Source organism: Mastomys coucha, unplaced genomic scaffold (genome assembly GCF_008632895.1).
Source record: "Mastomys coucha isolate ucsf_1 unplaced genomic scaffold, UCSF_Mcou_1 pScaffold19, whole genome shotgun sequence".
Taxonomy (NCBI): Eukaryota; Metazoa; Chordata; class Mammalia; order Rodentia; family Muridae; genus Mastomys; species Mastomys coucha.
In genome coordinates, this window is record NW_022196901.1 from 3,229,451 (window position 1) to 3,254,456 (window position 25,006).

Below are 25,006 nucleotides of genomic sequence, written 5' to 3' on the forward strand. Positions count from 1 at the left end.
AGCATAACTATAAATACTGAGTGAATTTCAGTAAAGCTCTCTTATCACTTCTACCTGGCATCTGTGTCCTTCATTGTTAACCATTTGCCTTCCCAGGACCCAATTAACCCAGTTGGTATATTTACCCACGGAGGAAGAGAGACCGCGGGCCGGTCCCCTTCACTCCTGGGTGAAGTTTTACTTTTGTTTCAGTATTTCACAATTTTACTGTGGTGAAAAAGGTCCCAACTATGTCACAGATGATTGTTGGATACTCCCAGCTGATGCCTGTGGCATGTGCTGAGGATGGGGTTTCCAACTACACTTTCCCTTATCATAGACAAAGCTATGAGTGCTCTTCTGTTTTTAACTAGGGAGAGACAAATCATGAAAAACTTCATATTATTGGATATTTTGGCTGCTTCATCAAAGTTCTGATTTAGCTTGCCATATTTTTATTGTTACTTCATCATTACTCTGATACTGTTCTTAATTGGCAAGTCTATGATATATTGTGCTACCAATTTCTTTTCTAATTTGATATAAGGCCTTACAGGTAACTTTATTGCATTTATATTGTTATGATTCACAATATTCTAAACCATTATTATTTTTGTAATTCTAAAAGTAAATTAATAATTTACTGCCCTGCCACTTGGTATTGTCTAAGAAACCGAGCTTTGTATATCCAAGCATTTTTGTCCAAATTTTGGCATTAAGATCAACACGGCAATGTCATAGGTCATATTCTGACCTTGGCATCAATTTGGACAGTAGTGTGGGTTAATAACTGCGTGGTAAAATAAGTGAAGTTCATTTACAGGAAGGTAAATGAATGGTTGGAAAATGGATGAGAGTGGGCTTTGGGTTTATCTAGTGGTCTAGATGAATATTTGCAATACATTCTCCTTTCAAATTATCCACTCCTCAACATTGACCATATAATTGATCACAAAACAACCCTCAACCAAAAAAAAAAAAAAAGATCAAATTGTCCATGCATCGTATCAGATCACCATGGCCTAAGGCTTGCCTTCAATAACAGCAAAAACAACAGAAAGCCCACATACACATGGAAACTGAACAACTCTATTCAATGACAACTTGGGACAACTTGGTCAGGTAAGAAATAAAGAAAGAAATTAAAGACTTTCTAGAAGTTAATGAAAATGTTGACACATTATACACAAACTTATAGGACACTATAAAAGCAGTGCTAACAGGAAAATTCATAGCACTAAGTTCCCTGATAAAGAAACTGGAGAGATCTTACACTAGCTACATAACAGCACACCTGAAAGCTCTAGAACAAAAAGAAGCAAACACACCCAAGAGGAGTAGAAGGCAAGAAACAGTCAAACTCAGGGTAGAAACCAACCAAATTGAAAAAAAAAAAGGAGAGTAATACAAACAAAAGCTGGTTAAGAGAATCAACAAGATACACAAACCCTTAGGTAAACCAACTAAAGGGCCCAGAGGCAGTATCCAAACTAACAAAATCAGAAATTAAAAGGGAAACATAACAACAGAAACAGAGGAAATTAAAGAAAAACTCACCAGATCTTACTACAAATGCCTACACTCAAGAAAACTAGAAAATCTAGATGAAATGGATAGTTTTCTAGACAGATACTACATGCCAAAGTTAAATCAAGAGGACGTAAACATTCTAAACAGGCCCATATCTCATAAGGAAATAGAAGAAGTCATTAAAAACCTCCCAACCAAAGAAAAAAAAGCCCAGGGCCAGATGGATTTAGTGCTGAATTCTACCAGACCGTCAAAGAAGATCTGATACCAATATTCCCCAAACTATTCAATAAAATAGAAGCAGAAGAAACACTACCTAATCCATTCTATGAAGCCACAATTACTCTGATGCCTAAACCACACAAAGACACCATCAAAAGAGAATTACAGGTCAATCTCATTTATGAATATCGATGCAAAAATACTCAATAGAATTTTTGCAAACTGAATCCAAGAACATTTCAAAATCATTTACCAAAATCAAGGAGGCTTCATCCCAGGGATGCAATGTTAGTTCAATATGTGAAGGTCCATTTATGTAATCCACTATATAAACAAAATCAAGAAAAAAAAACACACGATCATCTCCTTAGATTCAGAAAAAGCATTTGACAAAATGCTACTCTACACCCCTTCATGTTAAGAGAATTGGCGAGAACAGTAATTCAAGGGCCATACCTAAACATAGTAAAAGCAATATACAGAACATCAACAGCCAATATCAAACTAAATGGAGAGATACTTGAAGCAATTCCGCTAAATTTGGGAATAAAACAAGGATGACAACTCTCCATATCTATTGAATATAGTACTTGAAGTGCTAGCTGGAATAATAAGACAACAAAAAGAGATCAAGGGGATACAAATTGGCAAAGAAGAAATAAAGGTATCACTATTTGCGGATGATTTGATAGTGTATATATGTGACCCCAAAAATACTACCGAAGAACTTGTCCAGTTGAGAAATAACTTCACCAAAGTGGCCGGATATAAAATTAGCTCAATTAAATTGTTAGCCTTCTTTTACACAAATGATAAACAGGTTGAGAAAGAAATTAGGGAATCAACTCACTTCACAATAGCCACAAATAAAATAAAATATCCTGGGGTAACTCTAACCAAGCAAGTGAAAGATCTGTATGATAACAACTTCAAGTCTCTCAAGAAAGAAATTGAAGATATCAGAAAATGGAGAGATCCTCATGCTCTTTGATTGGCAGAATTAGCATGGTAAAAATGGCCATCCTACCAAAGGCAATCTACAGATTCAATGCAATTCCCATCAAAATCCCAACACAATTCTTCAAAGATATGGAAAGAGCAGTTCATTTGGAAAGGCAAAAACCCCGGAATAGTGAAAACAATTCTTAACAATGAAAGAAGGGCTAAGGAAATCACCATGTCGGACCTCAAGCTTTACTATAGAGCAATAGTGATAAAAACTGCATGGTATTGGTCCAGAGACAGATATGTTGATCAATAGAATAGAATTGAAGACCCAGAAATAAAACCACACACTTATGGGCACTTGATCTTTGATAAGGAAGCCAAACATATATAATGGAAAAAAGAAAGTATCTTCAACAAATGGTGCTGGTCTAACTGGCTGCTTGTATGTAGAAAAATGAAAATAGATGCATATTTGTCACCTTGTTCAAAGCTCATCCAAGTGGATCAATGACCTCAACATAAAACCAGATACACTGAATCTCATAGAAGAGAAACTGGGAAAGAACTGGCACTCATTTTGCACAGGGAGAAATTTTCTAAACAAAACTCCAATGGCTCCTGCTCTAAGATCAAGAATTGATAAATGGGGCCTCATGAAGCTGGAAATCTTCTGTAAGGCAAAGGACATAGTAAATAAGACAAATTGGCAACCTACAGATTGGGAAGAAATCTTCACTAACTCCACATCTTGTAGAGGGCTAATATCCAAAATATCTAAAGAACTCAAGAAGCTAACTACCAAAAATCCAAACAACCCAATCAAAAATGGGGTATAGAGTTAAACTGAGAATTCACAACAGAGGCTGAGAAACACCCAAAGAAATGTTTAAAGTCCTTAGCAATCAGAGAAATGCAAATCAGAAAAACTCTGAGATTCCACCTTACACCAATCAGAATGGCTAAGATCAAAACCTGCTGTGACAACACATGTTGGAGTGGATCTGGATAAAGAGGGACAATCCTCTATTACTGATGAGATTGAAAACTTGAACAATCAGTCTGGAAATCAATCTGGAGGTTCCTCAAAAAATTGGAAATAGATCTACTTGAAGACCCAGCTATACCACTCTTGGAAATATGCCACAGGGTTACATGTTCCACTATGTTCATAATGGCCTTGTTTGTGATAGCCAGAATCTGCAAATAACCCAGATATCCCATGACAGAAGAATGGATACAGAAAATGTGGTTCATTTACACAATGAAATACTACTCAGCTATTATGAATTGAGGATACCTGAGTTTTGAAGGCAAATGGATGGAAATGGAAAATATCATCCTGAATGAGGTAACTTTGAACCAAAAGGAAATGCATAGTATGTACTCACTAATAAGTAGATATTAGCCAAAAAAATTGCAGAATACACAAGACAGAGTCCACAGAACTAAAATGGTCAACAATCTGAAGGGCCCAAGTGAGGATCCCTCAATTCCACTTGTGATGGAGAAGAAAGCAACCACAGTAGGGAGAGGGAGGGAGAAACCTGAGATGGAAAGGGGATTGGGGGAGATGGGAACATGATCTGGTATTGGGTGGAGGAAAAGGACTGAAGCCCTGAGGAACAGCAGAAAGAATGAAAACAGTCAACGTTGGGAGGTAGGAGGGTGGGGGAGACCCTCCAGAATGTACCAGAGACCCAGGAGGTAAGAAACTCTCAGGGCTCAAAGGGAAGGACTTTAGATGTAATGCCCTACATTGGGGAGAGGGAACTTGTAGAGCCCACCTCCAGCAGAAAGACAGGATATTAATTGAGGGATAGGGTTGCCATCCTATACTCAAAACTCTGACCCACAATTGTTCCTGTCTGAAAGAACTGCAGGGATGGAAATGGAGAGGAGCCTGAGGAAAAGAAGGTCCAGCAACAGGCCCAAAGTGAGATCTAGCTCAAGGGTAGGTCTCAAGGCCTGACACTATTATTGAGGCTATGGAATGCTCACAAAAAGGGACTTATCATGACAGACCTCTGAAAGACCCAACTAGTAGCTGAGCCAGATCCAGATATTTGTACCCAACCAATGGACAGAAGCTGCTCACCCCTGTGGTTGAATTAGGGAAAAGCTGGGAGAAGCTGAGGAGGAAGGCAACCCTGTAGGACCAACAGTCTATTAACCTGGGCCCTGGAGATCTCTCAGACACTGGACCACCAACCAGACAGCATGCACCAGCTGATATGAGGCCCTCAAGGCATTTACACCAGAGGACTGCCAGATTTTGGTTTAGTCAGAGAGGGTGAACCTTACCCTTAAGGGACTCCAGGCCTTTTGGCTAAGATCAAGTGGAGACTGAAGGCCCCAGGGAATTTAGAGGTCTGGTGGGGTTGGGAGCAGGGGGCAGGGGGAGGGTTTGGGACATCTTTGTGGAGACAGGGGGTGGGGAGTAAGTATGGGATGTGGAACAGTTGGAGGGTGGACCAGGAGGGGAATAAAATATGGAGTTTAAAAGAAAGAAAGAAAAGAAGAAAGAAAGGAAGAAAGGAAGAAAGAAAGAAAAAAGTATCTATGTTACAAATCTTTTTACATGGAAAATGGGATGAATCAATCATCTCCAACTTTCTGTTAATTGTAGTCAATCATTTCAAGGTGCTTTATGTACTTCTAGAAAAATTATGTAGGGAACAGATTGCAAAACAACTCACCATTAAACAAGTTAAAACTATAAATGTAATGTTTGCTAGTTGTCTTTATGGCTGTGATCAAATACCATGACAATAGTGACTTATAAAAGAAAATAATTCATTTATATCTTACTAGTTTAGATCTTCCCAAGGTGAGTTCATGATTATCATATGGAGAAACATGGCAACATGGCAGTAGGGAGACAGGTAGGGAACATGGAACAGTAACAGATCTAGCTCACATCTTGAAACATAAAAAAGAGAGAAAGAGAGAGAGAGAGAGAGAGAGAGAGAGAGAGAGAGAGAGAGAGAGAGAGAGAGAGAGAGAGAATTTAAGGGAAACCTTAAAGCCCAACTTGAGTTATACACCTCCTCCAACAAGCCCACACCTCCTAATCCTTCCTAAACAGTTCTACCAAGTAGGGATTGAATATTCAAATATATAAGCCTATGGCATCATTTTTGTTGAAACTACCATGTAATTTTTTCACCATCATTTCTGGGGAGGGTACCTTGAACTGTCAGGTATGCAAAGTTTAGGATGGTTTCCCTCCTGTATATAGCTCAACTTTGTGGTCACGCGGTACATTGGATAGATATCACACAGATACAACACATTTGATTCTCCAAAGGTCCACTTCTTTGAATTATCCCCGAAGCAATATTTTCATTTGCTTATTTACAAATTTTTGATTTGTATTTCTGGGACTGGTTTAGTTTGCTTATAAATCCCTGTTTAATATAGTCTCCAATTGCAGAAGCACTATTCTTCTATGTAACAAGTAAATTCAAATGGATTTCATCCAGGGAGATGGAAATGTAAGTATTTAAAAACAAAATATCCCCTGAAGCCTCGTGAGGTTGAACCATTGTTCCTTCTTAGTGGTGGTGCTGCTTCTGGTTTTAGAATCTTTAGAAAATGAGGCAAATATGGAAGAAGTTGATCAGTGAGGGATGGGTGTTTAAGTTAATAGCTTGACCCTGCTTCTAGGTCTAATTCTTTTGTCAGCTTCCTCAACTACTTAAATCCAAGTGGTGTCTGATCCTGTGCTTTCCCTGCTATAATGGGACATATTGCCTCAAAATTTGAAATAAAACAGATTGATTCATTTTCTCCTAATTTGCTTCTTTCAAAAACTAGTATAGCAAAACCTTGTAGAATATTGTCAAAGTCAACCATGACCACTATTCCCAGAGTTAATACACATTTCCTGACTGTTCTTCCAATTCTAGGTCTAGGATTACATCAATCAATTCTCTTGTTTTTTTCCTTGGTTAAGCAAACTGGCTCTCTATAGCAAGTGTGTTGATTTCAGGAGCTTTATTCTAAAACTACTGTCACTGATAAATGAAAGTAGTACCATAGAGACAGTATAGTGCAATCATGTCTGCTGCGACCTAAAGATTTTCTATTCAATTAGAATACTATTTCAGTAAGTTCTCTTCATATATTTTGGAGATGTTCTATGGATTGAAGCATAGCCCAGTAGGTTCTTCACTGCAACAAGAGCAGTGTCCCTGGTATTCATATTCATTCCTCTGTACTGAGCTCATGCCACAGTAGTTCAACCTCACTGTTGTTGAGACAATCTCCAGGAATGAGAGCAACAGCACATCTACATCTAGGCTAGCTTTATTTACCCATGACTTTTCTTAGTATAGGTTATAGTATGCTGTATTTATCTTCCTATTGTTTGGTTCTTCTGAGAGTTCACACAATTGAATAGACAATGTACTTAATTATCATTCATTTAGCTTAATAACATTAGAAAAAAAAAGAGGAAAAATGCTTAGTTTATGTCATCTATGTCATTATTTTATAATAGAGTTATTATTAGAATTTCCTTATATAAATGTTTAAATGTACTCGATGCATAATTGTTATAATTGTTTATGAGATAAATTGTTGTATTTTGGTATATGTATAAAAATGTAATGATCACATCAAGGTATTTTTCATATTTACCACTTCAAAAGTTTATTATTATTTTGCATTGGGAATATCTAAGGTACTTTTTTTCTAGCTACCTTGAAGTAGAAAATAAGTTACTGTTAACGTAGTCACCTTTCTGTGCTACACATTAGAACTCATTCTTCTTATCCAGCTCCTGTAAATATTTTATGTGCTGGGCTTTTGCATAACCTTGTCTTGAGCTCTCGACTTTTGCAAACAGAGTGAGTGTCTGTCAAGGGACTGTCATGGGAAATAGAAGTTAAGAGCAAACTTATTTTCACTTTTTACTTGAGCTTGGATATAAACACAGACCTCATGGGGTAAAATAATAGCTCTCATTGAACTATAACCCCTTCTTTGATAAAAGTTAATAAAGCTCAAGCTTATTTCATCCTTTAAAGATTTATTTATTTATTTACATTCCAAATGCTGCTCCCTCTCCCAGTCCCTACTCACAGAGCCCCTCTCCCATCCCCCACTCCCTTGTCTCTGTGAAGGTGCTAGCCTGTATCCCCTAACCCTGGGGCATCTAGTCTCTGCATCTTCTCCCACTCAGGCAGGACAACACATTCCTCTGCTACATATGTCCCAAGGGCCTATTTCATTCTTAAGCAGGTGATTATATATAGACATCTGTTGTGAGTACCTGTAGAAATACTATCATTTATTGAGATTTTAGAGGGATATTATAGACCATAGGAGAGAGTTCAATTTTTTCCAGTAAAGCTGTTGCTTCATCATTTTGTTTTTTTCCACAAAAGCATACAATCTCCTAGCATAGATTCCAAATATATGCTAAAGAACATCAGATTTTCTTTTCCTAGCTTTAATTAGTGTATACACTGGCAGACTTGTTTATTGTTAATTTTCTATGCTCAAATCTTTATTGTAGGTTATAACATACAGTAATTAAATTTTTTTTTCTATTTTAAACTGTTTCAGGCCATAAAATATCTCTGCTCTCTGAGTAGAATGATATAATTTCAAAATATTATATTAGATTTATTTTACAAATAAACAGAAATCATTATCAAATAATGTCTAAATTAGTCCAATAACTAATAATCAGCATTATGTAAATTTATAGAAATATCATAATGAAACAATATTTGTATAACTAATGTAGATCAATAATTTATATATATATATACATGCATAAGTATATATTCCATTATATATATGTATATATATATATTACATTCCAAATGCTGCCTCCTCTCCCAGCCCCCACTCACAGAGTCCCTCTCCCCTCCCCCAGTCCCTTTGTCTCTGTGAAAAAAATACATATTTCATGCTAATATACGCACACAAACACACACACACATTAATATATGTATATGTGTATATATATATGCATATATATATAGTAATGAGTAGCTCTTATGGTTTGGAAATTAAAATGAGGTTTATATGGTACTATTACTTCTATCAGGAAAAATAAGTCAACATTTTTCTCGCATCACTCTCTCTGGACCGCAAAGATGTTTAACAAATTCCAAACTCATCTAATGAGAGCAATGTGAAGCTTCTAGCAATGATGTTCTTTCTCCTTCCTTCTGCTCCCTAAAGAAGTGTGTATCTCTATTTCTATATCTACCTGTTGGTCCTATGCTTTAAGGGTTATGAAATAATGTTTCAGTCATCTATTGGCACTTTCCAGCTAATTTATGACAAGACTCCTTGAAGTAGTCTCTCAAATTTATCCTCAAATATAATATTTGACTATTCATTATTTATATTAACAAACCATAATGAAATGTAAAACTAATTTAAGTATTAAAAATGATTCTCTTATTTTAATTTATGAAATTTGGGAGCAGTAAATCTGAATTTTCTCTACTAAAATAAAGAGAAAGAGAAAGGGAGAGAGAGAGGGAGAGAGAGAGAGGGAGGGAGAGAGAGAGAGAGGGAGAGAGGGAGGGAGAGAGAGATGGAGGGAGAGAGGGAGAGAGAGAGAGGGAGAGAGAGAGAGAGAGAGAGAGAGAGAGAGATCTTATAGTACAACCAATTAGAACTAACTGGTTTGGGACATACTACTACTGGACTAAGCCAGAGGACTCACCTTTAATTTATATGTAGTAAACTCTATTGGATATCCCTTACATAAAATCTTGTATGCTACCCCAAAGTAAGAAATTATAAATACATAAGTATGTATTTGGTATTTTTACTGTTTCTTTGACACTTAACAGACACTAAAATACCCTTGTGCCACATTAACTCAAAAAATGACAAAATTGTGTCCAATCATCTTTGCTTCTGTGGCCTTGATGATAATAACAAGAACTGTTATTTACACTGCACTGACTTCCCAATTAGAACAGGAGGGAAGAAAATGCCATTATCTAAGAGGAAGAAAAAAAATGGCATAGTGGCATAATGTAATTTTCTATTAAAATTATAATTTTGCAGCACCATAAAATCCATTTCTAAGGTGCCATTATCTTTTGAATCACCTGTCCTGTGCTATCAGTTGTGATGAGAGTAGAACCAGCTTAGTTGTCATTTTACTGCAAAATGGGTTTATAAAACAATAGAATGCAGTTTCCTTCATTGTTCTGGCTATCAGAGGCTCTGGTGTTTGGCAGTCCAGCCATGTGCTGAGGGGGTGGCGACTTGATGTACTGCATCCACCAGATGTGATGCTTGTTGTATTCAACTGTGCAGCCAAGTCCGGAAGATTACTCACAGGAAATTAGATTGTAAATGCAGATAGGATTTTTAATATTCCTGCTGTCCACATTTTTCCAGTTGTATAATGGGGTGATAAGTAAGCTTGGGAAAATTCAGCTCTTAGTCATCACTATATATACAACCTTGAAAATGAGAGATGAAGAAATCATTCCTGTCCCCTGTGCATCCCCAAGGAGAGTCAGATCAGTGCAAATGGATTTGCAAAGTGGTTCAGGTTGCTCCATGCTGGTGGCATAATTGCTTTGGTAGTATTCTTGCAGAATTGTCTGTCTCCTGCAAGAATGATATCGAGGAATTATGCCCTGTGCTCTCACATTCCTAGTGTATTTTTAAACTGCATTACAATTCAAAAGTGTGATGATGGCTGCAGGGTTGTTTTCCAAGTCTGTTGTCTTCTCTGGCAATCCTTTGTTGCCCCAAGTCTGTACTGGTTCTCCATCACACCTAACTGCCAAATACCAGCCATTCTCCAGGCTCCACAACACATTGTTAATCATCTTGTCATTCTCTGAATCTTCATTTGGTTTTTACAAAGCTATAGATTTACTGAGTTCAACTCTCTTTGTCATAGGGTGAAGGTTAGTAATAAATTATAGTAAATTTCACATCAAATTTATTCTAACAGGTTTTCATATTCACAGACTTCTACGTTATATGAATACATTTAAAATTTATAACTGGGTTTTATGAATGATCAATTTTATTTAATATATGCACTTCCACTGAACATTGTCATTTTGAAAATTGTGCCTTGAAAATTACTTTTATTTTACATTTCTGCTCTTGTCATTCTATTTCTTCTTGTTGAAGACACTAGTTAATGCAAATGTAAGCCAGATCTATTCTGTAGCAATATTGCTATCTTTTTCATGATGTATACTCTCTACTTGTTCCAAGGTAGTATAAACATGTATTTCTAAAGGCCCAGAACAACACAAAGGAAAGTTTAGAGTTCAGAACCTCTTTCAGATTTATGAGCTGGTCACTTATTCTTGTCAACAAGGAAGCAGGAGTATCAGGTAGTGGTTTTTAAGACTTTTCTGCACAGAGTATAACACTATTTTTCACCTCAAACCACATTTTCCCATGTTCTGGTTGCCTGGGTAACAAAGTTCAGCAAAGTCCAATTTGGCATCAGATGGATTTAATATGAGAAGTAGCTGAGAGGAGAGCTCAGAGGAGTTTGGTTTTTGGTTCATCCTGTGTTGTAAAGATGAAGTTAGAACTAGAACTTTGCTTCACAATCTTTTTCTCTTGAGTATGGAAAAAGTGTTATTGGTGATACATCTTCTAAGTTTATTACATTACTTTGACCTCAAAATATTTTAAGTATCTTCTCTGTCTTGATGGCTTAACCAGTGAAGAAGTGTCTTTAGTTCTAAGGCCCTCTCCTGTCTGAATATTTTCAACTGTGTGACATTTCTAAAACCCTATTTGACAACAATTTAATTTATATATTCAGAGTATACTTGTTAAATATATACATGATACAGTCTCTTGTTCTGATATTTGCTTCTTGCCCTCAAACACTTTTCATTCTCCTATGAACAGTGGGCATGAACAAACACAGGGTAGAAGGAAACATCTAAACACTTGGGAAGACTCAACATTGCAGGAGCTTCAAAGGTTCTTGAAGATTTCAAGAAGTCCTAAATCAAATCATGAAAAGATGTTTTATTAAATATTTAAAATTTCTATGAAATAAATACCTATGAATGATTTATAAATGAAGATTAAACAGTTAGGAATGTTTTCATGTTATAATCTCAACATCAGGAGGCAGAAGCAGGAGGATCATTGCAAGTTTAAGGCTAACCTGATAGATAGCAAATTCTAGACCAGCAAGAATGAAGACTATGATTTTGCCTTAGTTCTCCCACCAAGGGGAAAAAAATGGTGGAAAAAGTATCCAAAACTGGAGGAAAAAATATCCAATATTTACTGTTTACATGAACAGCTATTGATGTATTGCTAATTAATTAATAATTTGCATTGATATTTCATTAGATAAAATAATGAAAATACAAATAAGTTCTCTCAAAAACATTGATCTATGAGAAATAATGAATAGCTAATGATGAAATAAATATTTTAATGTAGTATAAGGTAAATATCTTGCTTGGTGAGACTTTATAGTGATTAACATAGCCATTCGCCTGAAATAAAGCAGGGCAGTCAACTAGAATGAAGGCTGACTTAGAGAACATAGAGACATGGAGTACATGGGAGAGACACTGTTCCAACTATGTTTGTACTATCAGAGAAGTAGTAAGTAGAAAGTCCTATCTATAGCATCCTTCCTTTGAGTGGCTACCTGGTAGTTTTCCTTAATCTAACAAGTAAGACCAAGGAGAAAAAGGACTACTTAAAAATTCAATAAAACGTTAACTCCTTTTAACTGACATTTTTTCTTTCATTGTCAGTGGTGATAGGCATGCAGGTTTTGGCTGACAAATATGTATATGCTACATTTATTCTCTTCCAAATCATCTGTCTTCAGAGTTAAAAATATACTTGACTGGCTTTAGGTATGAGTACATTGGAACCATTTATCAGTCTCCTGTAACAACTTTTCTTTAAATACATGGTTTTATAAAGTGCATTGATCATTAAAATGTTTTGAGTTCTTTGCATAGGTTGAGGACTCCTGAGTTTTTCTCCATGTAAGTTGGTGTGTTTGTTGGTGTCCTTGTTAAGGTCATGTTTGTGTAGTACGTTGATGAGACTTTACAGGCAAAGAAGCTTCTGATGTTACTATGGACTTAACATGATATATAGACACACACATATATATACACACACACATATATGTATCTACTTCTATGCAAATCCATATATGCATGCAATAAGAACAGATGAAAAAGGAGGCCATGAATTTGAAAGGAATTGTGAAGGGTTGGTGAAGGAAAATGAAAAGTAGAAATATTGTACTTCTTAAATATAATCTTAAAGCTAAACAACAATTGTTTTATTTTCTAAATAGATGGCACTTAGTATCAAGCTTCTTTTTGCTTGCTGCCTTATAAACTAATCTTGTATAGTGCTTAACATGCCAATCCTGCCATAGCACTTTACATTCGTTTGGTAAGCATCCTGTGTCTTTTCTGATACCCTTGCAAATGAATTTGGTTGTCTGCATATACTTTCTCAGTGTGTACTGTTGTAGTCACTTACATATCCTCTCAGGCACTTTTATCCATTTTTGTGGCAGATTGTAATGGTCTTCCAGGGGTAGCTAAGTGCTTTACTACCATTAAAGGTAAACTCATCTGGGATGCCTACTGGCTTGAACTGTGGGGAGTCAGCAGCTTCAGAGTCAGTAAGTCAAGGCTCTGTTTGAGAGCTCCAAGGAGGCTAAATATTTTATTCACAAAATTATTCTGTGTGTATCTAAGCACTTCTTCCTTGAGGATGCCTACCAGGAAAATGCTGATTATAATGTATTAGCAAGAAGGGAAGCAATTTTAGCTGCATGTATCTCTGCCAAAGTGAGTTGGCTAGTGTCCTGTCAGATATGCTTTAAGCATACTGAAAAAAGCAATCTTTTATACAAAGGGAACAACACAACACTTCATTTGAAGCTAAAAGCTAAGCACTGTGACTTTCGTATCTTGCAGTACTCATTTTTTCCTAAAATTATAGTGTGAGGAAAAGTTTAGCCATCCGAGTGATCTGATAGACTAACTGTCTGAAATAATTTTAAGTGCTCTGCAATTGCTGTGGATTTCAGGACAAATCATACTTATTTTGAGCTCAAAATATCTCCTTTTCCCCACCTATATGAAATTTAGGTTTGAAAATTTAAAGTAGTGTTATCTCTGTGGCTAGATAAACTATTGAAGAATTTGGCTATGGTGTCTCAAAGTATCTTAAATAAGATAATACTTTTTATTCTGCTCTCAAATTTTCATTAGATGTTTGAGGAAATTGTTCAATATTGAGGACAAAAAGATATTAATTTTTTTCTAAAATAATTATTGCTTTTTATAGGCATTTATATCCATTTTAAGGGGAATTATGTTTTACTCTCAGGTTGTAACCAGGGCTCAGCATCATCATTGGTTGTACTCAGAAGCCACTTTAGTTGCCTTTAAATACCCTGTCATCTGGACCACAAACCCAGGCTTCTTGGGTTATCATTGTGAGGTATGTCTTGAGCATGTATTGAGTAAGGTAAGAGAAGAAGTTCAGAGAAAGCTTACAACTTTCATAGTTACGACGCTTCTGTTTGGAATACCAGGCATGTCCTCAAGTGGTATGACATTGGAAGATGGGGAATATCTTTAAATGTTGGGGGGGGACTTTGTCATTTGTGAGCTCTTATTGTGAAAAACTATGTTCTTTCTCCTATACTATGAAGTCATAGACATTAGGGATGACTATGAAAGTAATCTGATACATTTTTAGACATTTTTAGAGTCTTGATATGAACAATAATAGGTCAATACATAAATCAACATATCTGAGCAATAATCATCCATGAATCTCTTGTGCTTCTATAAGTCTTTGGATGGGGAGGAGCTGACTTCTTTTTTGCTAGACTACCTTTGTCAGTATATTTATACATTAAATGGCCTTAAAATTATAGAGTGGCTTCAAGAAGCTTCCCAGGCTTTAGTAGATAGCTATAATGTGTGTACTGGCAGCACTAAGTGAGTTTAAAAAATGGGGGCTGAATAATATTCTATTGTGTAAATGAACCACATTTTTGTACCCATTTTTCAATTGAGGGACATCTTTGTTGTTTCCAGCTTCTGGCTATTACAAATAAGGTTGCTACAAATATAATGGAACTTGTATCTTTTTGGTATGATTGAGCATTTTTTGTGTATATTCTCAGGTATAGATGGGTCTTCAGGTAAAAGTATTTCCAGTTTTCTGAGGAACTGTATTTGATTTCTAGAGTAGCTGTACCAGTTTGCAATCCCACCATCAATGGAGGAGTGTTCCTCTTTCTCCAAATCCTCACCAGCATGTGCTGTCACTTGAGTTTTTGGTCTTAGCCATTTTGATTGGCATAAGGTAGAATCTTGGGGCCCTTTTATTTACATTTCGCTGATGACTAAAGATGTTTCTTTCTTTAAGTGCTTCTTTCTCAGCCAGTCAAGATTCCTCTGTTGAGAATTCTGTTTAGCTCTGTATTCCAATATTTATTTGGGTTATTTGGTTTTTTTGGAGATTAACTTCTTGAGTTCTTTATATATTTTGGATATTAACCATCTACTGATCAGATGTAGGTTGCCATTTGTCATATTAATGATGTCTTTTGCCTTACAGAAGCTTTTAAGTTACATGAGGTCCCATTTATCAATTGTTGATCTTAGAGCCTGTAGCTGCCTGCAGCTACATACGAATAGGTTTATTGGAAGAGAAGTAAGAGCCTAAAAGAATAAAGGGAACTGGATGTGAGAGGGAATGAAAAATGGGACCAAGGCATGTTGTGCTTTTGGTCCACCATATGTATTCAACTGTGTAATAAGCAGGAAGGCAAAACCCCACCCTTAGTCTGCCAACATCCCATGGCACAATCATCATCTTCATCTTCAGTCTCTGGAGGCAGGAGTTCTGGCATAGCAGGAACTTAGAGAGAGGAGTAGCTGTTTGTGGCAAGCCAAGGCCTGAGACAGCCTGCTCTTTGATGGAGGTGGTTCACAGTTCCTCCTTATATATTTATTAAAAATTAGCTGGACTGGGGTATTTATGATGGTACCATAGTCTGGCCTGGAAATTTATGATGGCTTGGTGACCCTGCCTGTCTTAGGTGTGGATCTACTGGTCTTTCTCTTACCTGTTGTAGAAAATCACTTCTAGCTAGTTTGCAGGTATTTATACAAACCAGGCCTTTTTAGTGTTTATGATTAATAAACACAACCTCTTGGCATATGACCCTGTCTTAGGTTGGTGAAAACAATAGATACAGAAATATGTCATTGGCTGCAGGCACCATGGCACACTTTACCCCATACAGACCAAAGCCACGATATGCCTATAATGCCTTTTCTTAATTATGATGAATAACTGCCGTGTAGAGTCTCTCTGGAGTCCAGTGTGGAGGAGCAAGGCCTGTGTGTCTGTAATGAACCTGCTTGAGATAAAAGCTCAAAAGTTTAAAAGTGGTAGGCTTTACATTATCTTAAAGTCCCAGGTGTTCAGTTTAGTTGCAAATTAGCAGTGCTTAGGCCCAAGGTCTGGCTTCCAGGTGTAGGGGGAAGCCACTGTTAAGTCTCAGGAAAAAAGTGGAGGCTATTTCAGCCAAGTGAAGTTTGTTGGCTAATGAAAATTGTTAGCTATTATTTTAGTTGAAAACATGTTTATTAAAAAAGTCTCTGGACCTGCAGTCACTTGAAAAACCAATGTTTTAGGCAGCCATTGTGTTCTGACACAAACAGAGCCTCTTCCCCAGATTAAAACGGGGTCAGAACCATACCACATGTTAGTAAGTGGATCTTGCCATTTTTACCATGGAATAAGAACTGGAAATGTGTGGGTGCCAATGGCGAATAGAGCTAGACTGACCTTTAGTATCAGACTGCAAAAAAGATTTTTAAAACAAGCAAACAGTGAAATGTACTTTTGGAGGTAACTTTGGAGTGAAGGATATGATTCTCCCTCCTTTAATAATTAAAAATCAAACTTTCAAAATATGAAGTACACATTGAGTAATTCATTGTCTATGAGAATTATAAATTAACTTAGTAATATGGGTAACATTAAATTGTTAACAAAATATCTTAAATGCTTGACTGTAATCGTCAGTTCCATAATCTGTTTTAATCTGATTAGGAACATTAAGTATTAAAATATAATATAGGCAATAACCAATTAATATTTTGTTGCTTTTCACATTAAGGCTATTGTAACTTGAAAGCCTGAGAAGGAATTAATAGTCACATGTATATATTTTACTTTTAATTTTTAAATTAGATATATATTTTTAAAATGCCAAATTATCATACATATATAAATGTATTAATTAAGGATCAATTTTAGCATCTAATAAATAGTGACTACAGCACACAGTTTATTTGTTCTGAGGTAGGGAGAAAAATAATAAGATTAAACATGGGACTTACATACAATTTTCTCCCATAGAAGGGCTGTAAATGTATATACTATTATGGGATGAAGACATAAATGTATAGGAAATATAAAAGCATATATTTGAGAAAAATATTAACAATTTGTTTTTTAGATAATAATTACCACTGTGTTTAAAATTTTGTTTATGTAATAGGCCAAATATTTTTTTGTAATAGGCCAAATATCAATATTTTGCAATAACCAATTTAATTGCTGTTTGAACCAAGAAATAGACATCTCATCAGATTTTTAAGAGATGTTTTTTAAAATATATTTATGATTTCATTATATAATTTTTATTAATAATAGAATATTAAAACTTTATTTTGAATATGAAAAAAGATAAATTTGTATTAATGTTCTCTTTTGCCAAAGAGTTGCTGTGGGCATATTTAAAAACTCAAACCTTTGATTACAATAGAGAGCAAATGTTTATAGAAGCTTTCTTTACTTTCTTTAAAAAGCTCTGAGTCTCTCAAGGCCTAAGTCTTGTGGTGAGCTTAAGGTAAGGCCTTAGTCAAAAGTAATTTGAAATAAGTATCTCATCTTTTCTTACTTAATACAACTTTAACTTTTCCTAAAGCAACTAATACTTGTTTTTTAAAGCTCATGTATAAGAGCAGAGGTATTGAAATTTCCCACTAGAGGGACTATATAATAATCAATGTACACTGAAAAATTTAAAGTTCTAGCCTCTTGTACTGAAACAGAGACAAAAAATTATATATAATGCAAGGCTTTTAGCCCCTTTTAAAGGTAAAGTTTTCTAACGATTACAAACTCACTAGAAGCAAAATCATTAAAATTACCAGGATGTAGAGGGAAAAACATCCTTTTTGCAGTGCTTTTATAAATTTCACTGCTTCATTGACCTTTTATAAATTTTAGCTTTAAAGTTATATTAGATCTATGATAATGTTGTTTCTAATTAATAAATTGCAGCCAATGGAATTCTGTCAATTTTAATGATACTTTTACATTTCTTTTGTAATATTGACCTGTAACTTAAATCGCAGCCACTAGACTAAGCAGTTGCAAAATTCTAGCTGGAGTCTGGCTGCTAGCCAGGCCGACTGTCGCGATTTTGGCCCTAAAGCGAGGTGAAAACAAACTCTTCAGATCTCTGTGGAAAATATCAGGAAATGCAAAAAGCAAACAAAATGACAAAACAGGCTTGCATTCATTTTGTTCACACAAGCATTCTCAAGAATTTTCTTGCCAATGATTCTAGTCTAGCAATAGCTTCTCGCGGAGGCTTGCAGGCACTAAGCCACAGAGAGTGTGCAAGGGCAGGGAGGCTTGTCACCTGTAAGTGCAAGCCACCCGTGTGACCATGCGACCTCAGTGAAGGCACGTAGGCAAGGCATGACCTGATGCCCCTTGCTCCAGACTCCTTGGAGCCGAGCCACGGGATGCAGGCTCCTGCCATGTCAAACGGAAGTCTCTCACTTGCACGTACACACCCACTCTCCACTGTCTGCTGCCACGCAGTCCCCTCCGTGCAGGGACACTGTGTGGTGGCTGGTTAGGTGTAGGCCGCCGGTGCGCATGTCCATGCACACCCAAGTGTGGTAGTGGCCATCCATGTGGACCACTCCATGTTGCATCAAGCAGGCCTGGAAACCTCCACCACTGCCGGCCCCTGCAGTAGATACTGTATAGCGGTGGCCATGGCACCCCACGCCCTGTGGCTGCCATCTTTGTTAACTTGTGCCACATGTATTGAGTTAAGCTAACCCTTTGTTTCTCAGTGGGGCAACTTAACTCAGCCTCTGTTGTGTCAACCATCTTTATTTTCAACATGAAACACAGAACTGCAATCATTCATACCACAAGACAAAGACAGACACAAACCAACATGTAGACACATTGGTGCACCAATGCTGTACAAGACAGAGAGGTAAGACTAGGAATTTCTCCTGAATAAGCCAGAGAGAGTGAGACGTCTCTCAGTTTTTCCCTGTCCCTGGGATAGCTCTAAAATCCATTTTCTTTCTCTTTTGATCTCTCTCACATGTATATATACATATATTTTGTTTTGTTTTTGTATTTTACTATTTTTATCTATTTTTTATTTTATTAATGCCCTATTCCTCTGCTTAAATGTAGTTCTTGAGTACGGACAATTGCCTATTGAAGTTTCTGATCCTGACTGTCACTACCAAACCCTAAGTGAGGTAACACCAGGCCAGTGTAGTCTCAACTTAGCTGGCATCCTCTTGCACCCCATAAATTGTTTACCTGTGCTGGACACCATTTTCTTATTTCTGTGTCTTATGAAGCTTCACCAGGCAGCGCTGCTCTCTAATTATCTCCTCGTTTCCAGGCCCATCATCAGGCGCCAGTCTGTAGCTGCCTGAAGCTACATACACATAGGTTTTCTGGAAGAGAAGTAGGAGCCTAAAAGAATAAAGGGAACTGAATGGCGAGAGGGAATAAAAAATGGGACCAATGCATGGTGTGCTTTCAGTCTGCCATGTGTATTCAACTGTGTAACAAGCAGGCAGTCAAAACTCCACCCTCAGTCCACCAACATCCCGTGGCCCAATCAGCATCTTCATCTTCGGTCTCTGGAGGTGGGAGTTCCTGCGGAGCAGGAACTTGGAGAGAGGCGTGGCTGCTTGTGGCAAGCCAAGGTCTGAGACAACCCACTCTTGGCTGTGGGAGGGTCACAAGAGCCTGAGCTATTTGTGTTCTCTTCAGGAAAATTTTCCCTGTGCCAAGGGAAGTGGGGATGCCTTTTGGGGGTGAGGGATACACCATCTCAGAGGCAAAGGTGAGGAGGAATGGGATGAAGAACTGTGAAAGCAGAGAGGGGAGACTGGAAGGAGGCAGTATCTGGAATATAAATAAATCAAAGAATTTTTTAAAAAGAACATAACAGAAGGATGGAATAGTAATACATTAAATATTAAAGAATAGCAGAAAGAGTACACGGGAATATTATAATAGATGGCTAGATATATTATATGAGAAAAGAAAGTATTTACTTTAAAAAAAAAGGAAAGGGGGAAAAAGTGGGGGCACATTTCTTTGAGAGAAAAATGGTAGTAGGATATTTCAGGATTCCAAGAGCAGTACATGGGGATAGGTTTGATCAAGCAATATGCATGCATGAAATTCTCAAACAATAAGAAGATGGAGATAGCATCTCCCATGTGAAACAAAGATGAAGTATATTTGCTATCAATTATAAGCCACTCTGTCTAAGCATTCATCTGGGCCTGGCTACCTCACTCCAGTGTGTTCTGGGAACAAGAAGAAGCAATAAAAAATTCTACTGATGCTTGTATTTTTGTGCCATGAGGGATTATGTCCATTGTTTCTGGCCCAGGAGTCTCAGGCCTTCTCTTAGCATTCATCAGGCAGTTGCTGTCACTTGACTAAGTGTATAGTTAGTAAAAAACCCTAGGTGCTTCACTATTGCTGTCAGTAATAATATTGAAATGTTTAACAAATTAAAGGAAATGGAATTTAATAAGGATTATTTTTAGTCAAGACACCCTTAATGTAGTAAAGCCACGTAACATATAGTAGGTATGTATACATTCATGCTATAATCTAGCTATATTGCCTATTTTGGGTAATTAGAGAGAAATAGCTTCTATTTATTCAGATTTCAGTGAAGAACTTGAACAAAAGGATTGGTGATAACTACCCAGTTTATTGTCAAAAAGTAGTAAAAACACAATTTTGATAACTTGGCAGGTCTTAGAAATGATGCTTCAAGTTTTACAAAGTAGCTTTTTTTTTTTTTTTCTTTCATTTCTGTGAAAGCCAAGGGATGTTTGGAAATCATTGTGGTGAATTCACCTTTGGCAAGAGAGGTTTGTGATCTGTTGCTGAATAACTTTTTTTACGATCAGGCATTTTCACACAGCTGTTCTTTAGTGTAGAAAGCATACTGATATTTCAGTGAAGACACATCTTAGCACTTTAGGAAATATTATTGACATGGTGGAATTTTTGTCCATGCTACAACCTGGTTCCAGAAAGAGTGGCAACAAACAAAATTCCAAAGTCCCTATTTACCATATCCCAAGTCCTCCAGGCATGCAGAAAAGAAAAAAATTCTAACTTTGGGTCACAGTGCACTTCCAGAGTGTACAGAGTCAGTTGTAAACTGACTCTAAGAACATTCATACTGGGTTTGAAATTATATAGTCTTTTAACATAATATTCACGTCGACCTGTAGCTTCAGAAAAGCTTAAAAGAGAGATTATGCTGTGACAATCTTCTTATATTAAACTAATGAAAAATGATTATATAGAATTAATTATTGAATTGAGTTTCTTCCATTACATTTAAGATAAGAGACAATTTGATTTCTTGCTGTATTATAGCTTTATTCAATGAATTTTCTTGTATTTACTCTGTGTCAAATTGAGTGAAGACTTCAAAGGGACTGGACACATCTCCTTGGGATGTAAACACTGTTCTTATTGAATTGAAAATTACTTTTAAAATATGCACACTTTTCATTAAAAGTAGAAGGAAAATGACAGTATATAATCAAAACAATTATTCATTGATATATATGTATATATGTATATATACATATATATATACATATATATATTTCCTCCTGAATTTTCATACATTGATGCTTTCTCAATCTCAATTCCTTCCAGATCTTTCACACCTCCATATCCACACAACTTCATGTTCTCTCTCTTCTTTCTTTTCTTCTCTCTCAGAAAAAATCAACATGAAAACAAAACAAAACAAAAAACAAATAAAGCAAAATTAACCAATATTAACAAAAGGAACTACATGAAAACATGGAGTCTGTTTTGTATTGGTTACTTCTGAACTTGAGGCCTGACTTGGACTGTGGCCAACATACCCAGTGTTACTCCATTGGTGAAAACTCATTTCGCTCTTCCACTGGAATCAATTGCATACATTATTGTTTTAGGACTGGAGTTTTGTTCCCACTTCTACTTCTTCATGCTGGGATTTTGTCTGACTGGAATTTGTGAGGTCTTGTTCATGCTGCCATGACCTCTGTGAGTCCATGTGTGCATCAGCCCTGTTGTGTCTATAAGAAGTTTCCTTGACATCACTCATTGTCTCTCATTCTTACAATTTTTCTATCTCCCCTTCTGCATAGATCTCTGAGCCTTGAAGGGAGGAATGTGATGTACACATCCTATTTAGAGCTGAGTACTTCAGGATCTCTCACAGCATGCATGTTACCTAGCTGGGCACCTCTGTGTTAATTACCATGGACTGCAAGAAGAAGCTTCTCTTATTGAAAGACTGGATGATTTAGAAATTTGGGGAAAAGCATGCTAATGAAAAGGGAAATGTATTAGTAGAAATGTATGTATACTGTATTACCTTTACTTAAAGGACATAGAAGGTCTCTGTAACGAACCAAGAATGTAGACTAGCCAGTTTCAGAAACCTGTTGGCCACAAAGGCTCCCCCTAGTTAAGTCCAAGAACAAAAAGCAGGATATGAGCCATCTGGGTGACTCTAGGTAATGGTCAGTCATAAAGTGAATAACACTGACCAGACCACATTCTTGTGCATAATGAGTGTGTAGGACGTTTTCCTTATGACCCCGACTCAAATAGGGGCAGGGTCTCTTTAGAATTTTCCACTGTTCTCTTGTTATGTTTCCTTGGTAACCCTCTCCCTCCCCCCACCCCAGTTTGTGGTTTTTCCCTTTAAATACCCCTCACTTCTTGTGTTTGGGGTCGAACCTCTCTGGCCTGCCAGGCTACGAGTTCAACCCCAGATCTGGCTTACCCCTAATAAACCTCATGTGATTACAGCAGGATCGGTCTCTCGTGAGTTATTGGGTGGTCGTGTTATCCTGAGACTTGAGTGAGGGTCTCCCCAGTTCTGGGGGTCTTTCATTATTACAGGGAGAAGAACATCATATAGTAACATTTACACAATAGAACATCTATGGGATAAATTGCCATATACCATTATATAGTTAGAAATTAGACTATTCTCACTAAAAATGAGATTGTTTCTGTATATTCTTATCTATTCATATGACAACATTTAAAGAGAAATGTGAGTGATCCTATTTAAAGAAAATAAACAAAACAAAACAAACCAACAACAAAATAACTGAGTGTTATAATTACTGTAAACTTTTTAAACTATGACAGCAAGGATTCTTTTTAATTTAACCAAAATAGAATTATATCACTTTTCCTCCTTTCCTCTCTCCAGCACCTTGTTGTAACCCCCAGTCCCCATTCCACAAAGAGATAGCCTTTTTCTTTGATTATCATTACGAAATATAAATATATCTGTTAGTCTGTATGTGTATGTATATGCAAACATACCTCATTCCTTTAATACTACCATTCAGGAGGCAGAAGCACATGGATGTTTGTTATGTCTTGCTTTGTTTTAGGTTCCAGACAACCTGACCTACATAGCCAGTTCCAGGCCACCCTGAACACCAAGGAAAACAGGAAACAGTAAAGATGCTTTTAAACAGGGAGTTCTTATAAGTTTAGGATGATCATTTGTAATTCTTTTTTTTCTGTAATTTTTTTTTTTTCAGTGAAACTAAGAGTTGATATTTCAGCAAATACTGTGAGTGATTTTTAAGGACTGTTGACACCAAAAGTTTGAATCTTCTATTTAATCTCAAAGTATAGTCCAGTATAAAGTATGATTAAGGTTTAGAAGCCTCTAAATTCTCTATAGTTACCCAACTGGATGGTCAAAGACTTTTTGATTTCTAAACCCAGCAAAGGAAAGGGTTTGAAATTTAATAAATCTTTAAAGTAAAGAATCCTGAAGATGGAGATGAATAGCTCATCTCAGTCCACTGAGTTTCCTAGCCAAAAGCAGCACTATTTACTAAATTACAGGTCTGGGCTCTTTTGCCAGCATCACAATCCACTTGGCTACCTGAGGAAATGTTAACAGTTTTTTAATGGCTCTCTTTCCTGGGAAAATCATATATATTTAGAGTAAATAATAAGCTCTCAGACTGTCTCTTTCCTTCCACCAGTAAGCCCCTCTTTAAAAACCTCTTTCACGGGATTTTGTAGAGTCCATTCTTTATATCCACAGGTTCTGTCTGAAGCTTTAACCTCCCATTAGATGAAAATATTTGAAAACAAAAACTGAATCTTTATTAAATGTGTACAGATCTTTTCATGTTAGTTCCTTAATACAACATAATAAATACATGCTAAGAATTGCATTTCTTATAACAAATAATCTAAAGGTGATTACAGGATACAGATACATAAGGTTGAGCTAATTAGTATGTAGTTATTATATAGTTTCACCTAGTACATGGCATCTTCTGGCTTTTATTGTGTGTCTAGCACTTAATGCCTCATGGATATCCCAAAATGAATACTTATTAAGACTCTTAAAGCTTTTTTATTCTCTTGTCTCTCTTACTCTTGCTTCCTGTTTGCCCCCTCTCTCCCATTCCCTTCCCTCCTCTCTCCATGTGGCCATGGCCGGCCTCCACTTCTCTACTCTCTCCTCTCTGCCTTTCTCTGCCTCTACTACTCTCTTAACTCCCCTCCCAATGCCGTAAATAAACTCTATTCTATACTTAAAAACAAAACAAAACAAAAGACTCCTAAAGCTTGGACTGAAATTGGAAATTATTTTGTTCCTATGCAAGTACCTGAAAATAGTCTTCCGCCTTGAGCATTGTAAACTCATTGACAAAAAAAACTTTTTTTAACTTCATTTTGTATTAAAACTATTGAGAAGTTCTATACATTTAGGTGTATACACAAAAGTTAAGTGGGAAGATAAAATGTGTGGCAACTCATCTCATATAATTATAAATCCATATAGTTTTTCTTAAAAAGATATAATCAATTTTTATAGATACAATTGCAAGTAAGTTAAATATTATTATGTGCTCTTAGGATATCACTAACTTCCCTTTCAAATTCTCGTTTGCACTTAGATTCA